Consider the following 7,126-nt stretch of genomic DNA (forward strand, 5'->3'; position numbering starts at 1 on the left):
AAGAACAAAAGTATTTGTTAAATTTTATTGGTATCATGTATTGGTAATTTGAAAGGCACATTTTTGATCCCCCCTCTGCTAATGTTTGCTGCCTTCACTCTTGCACACGGACCCTGTTCCCTGTTTGGGCCTCAGTGTTTCAGCTCCCTCCTGGAAAAAAAACAGACTGTCCTTCAGGGAATTCCTCCCGCAGAGAGGAATAATGCTATGGACATTTCTCTGTCGTGCAGAGCACTGTCTGCAATGCAGGGTCTTTGAAGGATGGGCAGGTGGCCCAAGTATGTGTTTGCATGTGTAGAAGAGGGGACACTCTACAAACTTGCTTTGTAAAAACTTTCTCAGATGATTGAAGTCTTGAGAGAACAACAAACAGCGGTCCTGTGGTATGACAGATGTCTCCTCTTGATAAATGCTTCTGAAATTCTTTGATTATTTTAGCTTACTGGGCCATTATGTAACATTTACAGCTGGTTTTGAACTGATTATTAACTGATTACAGCTCTGTGATAATATGTATCTACAGATCTGTATCTATGCATATATATGAAATAGGATGCCTTTCCAAATTGTGATATCAGTTCATATGCAAGTGATGTGTTTGATGATGATGTTGATGATGTTTTTACAATGAGGGTAGTATAAGGCCAGATAAAGTGTGTTGCGCTGTTGAGAAACTGGCAACAAGCAAAGCATGTGCACCTGAAGGAATATCTCAAGTTTGCCAGCAGAACAATCTCAGTTTTACTTCCTTTGGTGGATTTTTAGTGCACATCCTCCTACCTTACTCCATGTTAACTATTCTACATGTGCCTATAGTCAAATACAAAACTGTAAAATAAAAAACCATATGCCAATTTCTCCGGATTCAGTACTGTCAAAGATTTTAGCCCAAATTTGTTCAGATGGGCTTCAAGAATATAAATCAACAACAGGCAGTCAGTTGGGTTCTAAAAATAAACACGGCAGCGATTTGTGCATATACGATCTGAAGGGGGTTGTTTAAAAAATATAACAGACAAAAACGAAACTATATTTATGTGCTTATTCTCCGCTACCTCCAGCTCCATCTCCTGGGTTCTTGCCATTGCCACCTTCACTACCTCTGCTCCTTACATCTTCACCTTTTCTACCTGTCTCTCTCACATTTGCACATGTATTCTGTCTTGCTTCTACTGACCTTCATTTCTCTTATCTTGCAAATTCATACCTCCACCTCCCCAGGCTCTCATCCACCTGCTCTCTACTCTCACTACATATCACAATGTCATGAGTAAAAATCATAGTCCACGGAGACTCCTGCCTGACCTCATCTGCCAACCTGTCCATCACCGCTGCAAACAAGAAGGGGCTCAGAATAGATCCCTGATGTATGTCCAACCCCACCTCGAACTCATCTGTCACACCTACCACACACCTCACGCAGTACCACAGTTCCTCTCTTAGATATCCGTGTCGCATCATCAGTAACGATCTCTTTCTGTAGATGATGACGACGTGCAGCGACACTGCATGCACAAACATGTGAAGCTGGCATCCACAATAGCTCCTTTTAGAGCCTGATGTGCTCCACTATATACAGCACATGCACTTACAGTAAAAAGCTTCAGGTGGCATATAATGATGCATTCAGGATCTTGCTCAAGCTTCCAAGACGAATAAGTGCAAACCAAATGTTTGTGATGACCTTTCATGCCATGCTTAGAAATTTTATGCAAAAATTTAGGTGCTGATTAATTAATTCTGAAAATGTGGTCATAATATTCTTAAATGTACCTACTTTAGGTAACACAAGATATTCCTCCTACTTCTGGAAACATTGGAACATTTGCTTAATCATCACTGATGATTGTCTTTTTGTTGTTGTTGTGTTTTCCTGTTTTTTCTTTTTCTTTTACATTAAAAATGGACTATGATGTCTGAAACAACGTTTTGGTACAGCAAGTTTTGGCACAACAGTCAGTTCTACCCACAACATCTGCTCTCTTCATCAGCATTTGTTCATCTTTTACTGGGAATGTAAATAATGCAAGATTTAAGCTTCACTGAGCACTTCAAAATGAGCAACTCTGCATTAAAATGTGTCAGCGAGCTTTTTCTTATTACATAAATTGATCCTTAAGGGAAATCGCTGCTTTTAAATTGCAGTAAAAATAGTTATCTAGTTGAATGACTGCTGCCATATTTGATGTGGATCATATTTTCTCTTCCTTCTTATTTACTTTCTTCATGTAAATCAACTTGAGCTGGCATGTAATCCGCTTTAACACCTACACACTGACTCATGCCTGTAGCCCCCAAAGCCCGATGTGAAGTGTTGCCAGTGTTAGCTGATGTACACACAGCAGAAATATGAATCATCGTCACACTCGATTCACTTGATCTAATAGACGGCCTATAGTCCCACATAGAGATTCATCTCACTGAAACCGACTCTCAGGTAATTGCATAACCACATCATTTCCACAGCAATGGCCGGTTATTGCTCATCCACGAGTTGGCCATGTTTCAGGGATAATCATACAGTGACTGGCATCTCTCTCCCAAATGATGAATGCATCAGTAGACTGATCTTAATTGTCTTTGATTGCAACATCTTTCAATCCTGCAAAGTTAACTGAATGGGTTTACTGGTCTGTGATGAGATGTTTTCTCCCTGTTTCTCCTAATTATGAAGATGGTGGGGGCTGTGGTGCTGTGGAGGATTGATAGGAGGCAAAAAAAGAAAAAAGAAATCTTGCTCCACACTTGTGAGGAAAGCTCCTTGTAAAATACTCGATGTCTCAATGTGCCTTATTTTTTTCTGTTCTGTGTCTATACCGTTCTGTGTCTATAAAGTCTAAATCCGCTTATTTACTCCAGTTACCAAAGTCATGAGCTGATATACGTCAAACATGTTTCTCCTGACCTCTCAGTACTCCCAGACGCCCATTGTTTTCATAAATCCCCTCAAAGCTGTTCACAAGGCTGCACTGCTTTGTTTCTCTGTACAAAGATGTGTGTGTTTTTTGGGTTTTTTTCTTTTTTGCTTTGTGACAAAATGATTAGGAATTTAAAACAAACAAACAAAAAATTCTGAAAACACCCTTTAACCTCTTAAACATATGCTTCTGCCCAGCAATTCACTTTCAACATCCCTTTTCCAATACAGGCATTTTTCCTCCCCTATGACGTGCTATAATGTAAAATTAAATCCACCTAGCAGACACATTCATGCAAATATTTCTAAAGAACATGCATTAAAAGCAGAAATTAAATGGTTGACTATAAAATTAGTGCATGGCTTCTTGGTCAGAGCTGTTTCTTCTGACCTGTATTAGTCTCATGATCCCCCAGTCCTCCCAGGTCCTGACTCACCCTCTGTATGTCTCCCCCCTATATGCTCTACTCTGTGTGGGCGTGTGTGTGGGCTAACGGTGCTTACCTCCTCACAGCTATGGGTATGGTTGCCCTAGTTTCTCCCCGCACACCTGATTTCCACTTCTACTTGCCTACAGTATATGACCTTGGTCCTCCTCTTCTTGCTGGGTTGTTGACACTGAGATCTCCTGGTGATTGAAGCTTGTTTTCTTGTTGCGCAGTAATTCTATTCATTTACCATATTGACTCTCCTCTGCTGCAGATTTTGAATTGGTTGTGCCAGTCTGCCTTACCTGTGTAAAACTGTTACGATCCTGGGTCTTTTGACCCAGTGTTTTGAATTTTAGTCTATTTTGATGTTTATGTTTTATGTTTAAGTTCATTAAGTTATCTAAGTTCATTTGTTTATTAGATTCCCCTCGTGTTTTCTACCCCTGTGTTAAGTCTCCCTTGTCCTTTATGCGTTTCATGTCTGCATGTCTTTTGTTGTCAAGTTCATGTAGTCATGTTTTATTTTGGAGAGGTCCTGGTTTGTTTATGGTTATTGTGGTTATAGTTCTTAGGTTTTGTTATATGGCTTCCTGTGTTGCATGTTGTGCTTACGTGGTGTCTTTCTGTCCCATGTTTCAGGTCCCTATGTTCTGTCTCCCCAGTCTGTTAAGTTTACATGTCTAGAGTTCAGTCAGTGTTTTTCCTGTTTTACTTTGAAGGTCCATGTCTCATGTCAGTGTTTCTAGTTTTGCTTCCCTTGTCTCGTCCAGCCTAATTACTCCCAGCTGTGCTCTCCTTCTGTCTCATTTCCCTCATTGTTCCTCAGTGTATTTAAGCCCCGTGTTTCTCTTTGTCAGTGTTGTAGTCTCCCTCATAGCTGAGATTTTCCTTGTGTCTGATTTGCCCTGTGTCTCCTTGTGCCTTAGTTTTCCCAGTTTAGATTTGTGTCCCACCACGCCAGCAATAAAGCTGTGTTTTTTTTTTTTTTTTAGTTTGCTTTTCATCTCTGCGAGTTTGCGTTTGGGTCCTTCTCTTACCTGCACACAGCCGTTTTGTGACAGAAACCTCCCCGGCCACATGAAGAAAGAGTCATCTGGATTCAAACATGTGAAATCTGAGTATGCTTATTGTGTACAGGTCTGTGGAAAACACTGAATCCCTACCTGTATCCTTACCTGTGAGAGACTATGAGAACTTACCAGAAACTGCATCGGTGTCAACTTACCAGAAACTGCAACCTGTGAAAACGGTGAACATTTACAGGCTAAATGACATTTGTGATTTATGGACTAGGGATTGAAACCCTTTGCTTGATCAGTCTCTGTAACTTTGAATTATCGCTTCTACTCATCTGTGATTAATCAGAATTTGTTCATTAAAATCTTTGAACTTTTTCAATTCAGTCCTGTGAGCAAACTGTGACAGCTACATAGTTTAAAAGCAGAATCTGATTAAGATCCTTATAATGTACTGAAATCTCGCTAATTGGAAAATACACTTTATTTGATTATTATTGTTATTGTGAAAAAACTACCATGTTAGTCTGTGTGATGTTTGTTGGTGTCTGAGCCAGAACAACAATTTGTTGATCCAAGTTCACCTGTCAACTTTGGCCAGAGAGACAAAGAAGGCAGGCAGCCAGAAGATATTCTTATTTGCTGTTTGTCGGGAGCTTTTCTGCCAACAAAAAAAGTTATCTTCAAGCCAAAAGCAAATAACTGCAACCTATCAATTCATATGCATCTCAAGTATTTAAGCTGAAAGGTTTTAGACTGCAAATGACATCTGAGCATAGCTGGTAGTAACCACATGCTTAGTCAGTGCTGATTGAAAGGATGTCCGTGGAATACTGTCTCCAAAACTTGTTTAAACCTCTGGATGTAGCTGTGGAGGTTGAGCAGCAGCGAATTGGAAGGTTGGTGGTTCGATCGCTGGCTGCTTCAATTTCCAGGTGGCATGCCTAAGTATTCTTGGGTGAGACACTGAACCCCAATTTGCTCTTTGATGTGTTCATTGGAGTGTGAATGTTAAATAGAAAGCGGTTAGTTGTAGAAAATGCTTGTGTGAATGAGACATGTTGTATAAAGTGCTTTCAGTGCTCGAGCTGAAAAGTTTCAAGTAAGAACCAGTCCATTTCCTGCTCTGCTGTGTTTGTTACCAATTTCAGTGCGGTTATTTAACGACTTACCTTATAATTAACCATGTAATTGCTCTCTCTGTTCAGATTGGCTGAGATGAATTAATTACTGTCATACTTTTGGGTTAATTTCATTAGTATCTCTTCTCAGTGCTCATCTAACATGTGAAACAAACCTTTGGCACAAGCAGTTTCTATGGTTACACCTCGCTCTCGGAGCACTGTGTGCACTTCATCTTGTTAGCAGACAGATAAGGTGAGGCAAGGTGAGACCACATCCTTAAAAGAAGGAGGAACAGAGGGAGCTAAATGAATTGCTGTCCCTCTGGAATCAGTGGCTGCATTTCCTTTGCATCCACTGCCTCCTCCTCATTAGTTAATATACTAGCCCCTCATTTATGGGAAAGGGAACATATACATATAAAACATATACATTGATGCACACACTCATGGGGTTCACTCTTTGATGTACCATAGCATACATCTGTTGCGCTCCTCTGCTGACCTTCTGGGATCCACAAGCCACTTTCTCAGCATCTCTGGCCCTTGCCTCTATGGGTAGCTGTTCCCCACTGGGTCATCCCCAGAGGAGATGCACAGTGGGGTTAAACGTCCTGTCTTTTCCACAAGGTCAGGGCTCAGTGCTGTACAGCTTCAAAGAAAAATGGAGGCTTGCATGGCGTTTATTGTGGAGAGACTTTGAAATACATTTAAAGTTTATAGAAAATTAATATAAATTGCCCATAAATTAGTCTTTTTTTCCCCCCAGTAAATCACCAACACACATACAGTCAGAGACATCCGAGGGAAGAGGCACCTCGTCTAATTTTACCTCAGGTGTGTGTGTGTGACCTATCCTGTGAACGTGAGCTGGAAGAGGGAGAAAGGAAACGATCCCCGGAGCCGTGTGACATCAAAACGCGCTACTGCCGGTGACCTAGAAATAGCGCTTGCGTCGACCGTGTGCGTAAGCAGCGCTGGTGGCAAATAGTCGAGGATGCTGTTTTACGTTGCTGATGGCGTTTCAAACGGGAGACGCTGCAATTGGTTAAAATTTCATTATATTTTCTTTTGGAGGCAATTAAAGGAGACGCAATTAAATTGAGTAAACAAATCTATGTGTCGGCTCCCTCTGTTCATTCACGATCTCTTTGTCTCACCGCGCGCACGCAGGCACGGTGATGAGAAATGCATAAACATGAAACATAAACCACAACCAACACCGCGTATCCACAACATCTTAATGCCAGCGGGTGTGACGTTTTAACCCATCTCGTGCTGGTCATCATTTCCGCGCGATTAAAGGTGCGTGCCAAACAGAGTCCGGGAGGAGCACGAGGAGGCGGAGGACGAGGGGGGTGTCTCGCGACCCGGCGCGCTCTCGCAGCATACACAACAAGAATTTGATTTGTGTCGCTGTGCATGCAGTAGGCGGAACCCGAACACTCTTCACATCCCACTTTTGAGAAGATTACGAGAAGAATTCATCGGGAAACACATGACAGAAAGGCAGCCGGGAGGCAAGGCGGTCGGACGTAGCGGGACAGAGGCTGTCAACGCGCAGGCAGGCAGAGGCGAGCGGAGGCAGGATTCGTGTGGAGATATTTGGAGTTGGAGGAGGGCATTGGTACTTCTCTGGTA

At 41.8% G+C, this 7,126-nt stretch overlaps 1 protein-coding gene across 2 annotated transcripts in view; it reads left to right on the forward strand.

Moving 5' to 3' along the window:
- The first annotated feature begins 6,612 nt into the window (after positions 1 to 6,612).
- LOC146518564 (sodium-coupled neutral amino acid transporter 3-like) overlaps positions 6,613 to 7,126 on the forward strand; it is a 47,834-nt gene continuing 47,320 nt past the window's right edge. For both annotated transcript variants that reach the window (XM_085158868.1, XM_085158869.1), the window contains exon 1: positions 6,613 to 7,123. The gene's annotated coding sequence lies outside the window, so the exon portion shown is untranslated. The remainder of the gene's footprint in view (positions 7,124 to 7,126) is intronic.

Source organism: Neolamprologus multifasciatus, chromosome 5 (assembly GCF_963576455.1).
Source record: "Neolamprologus multifasciatus chromosome 5, fNeoMul1.2, whole genome shotgun sequence".
Taxonomy (NCBI): Eukaryota; Metazoa; Chordata; class Actinopteri; order Cichliformes; family Cichlidae; genus Neolamprologus; species Neolamprologus multifasciatus.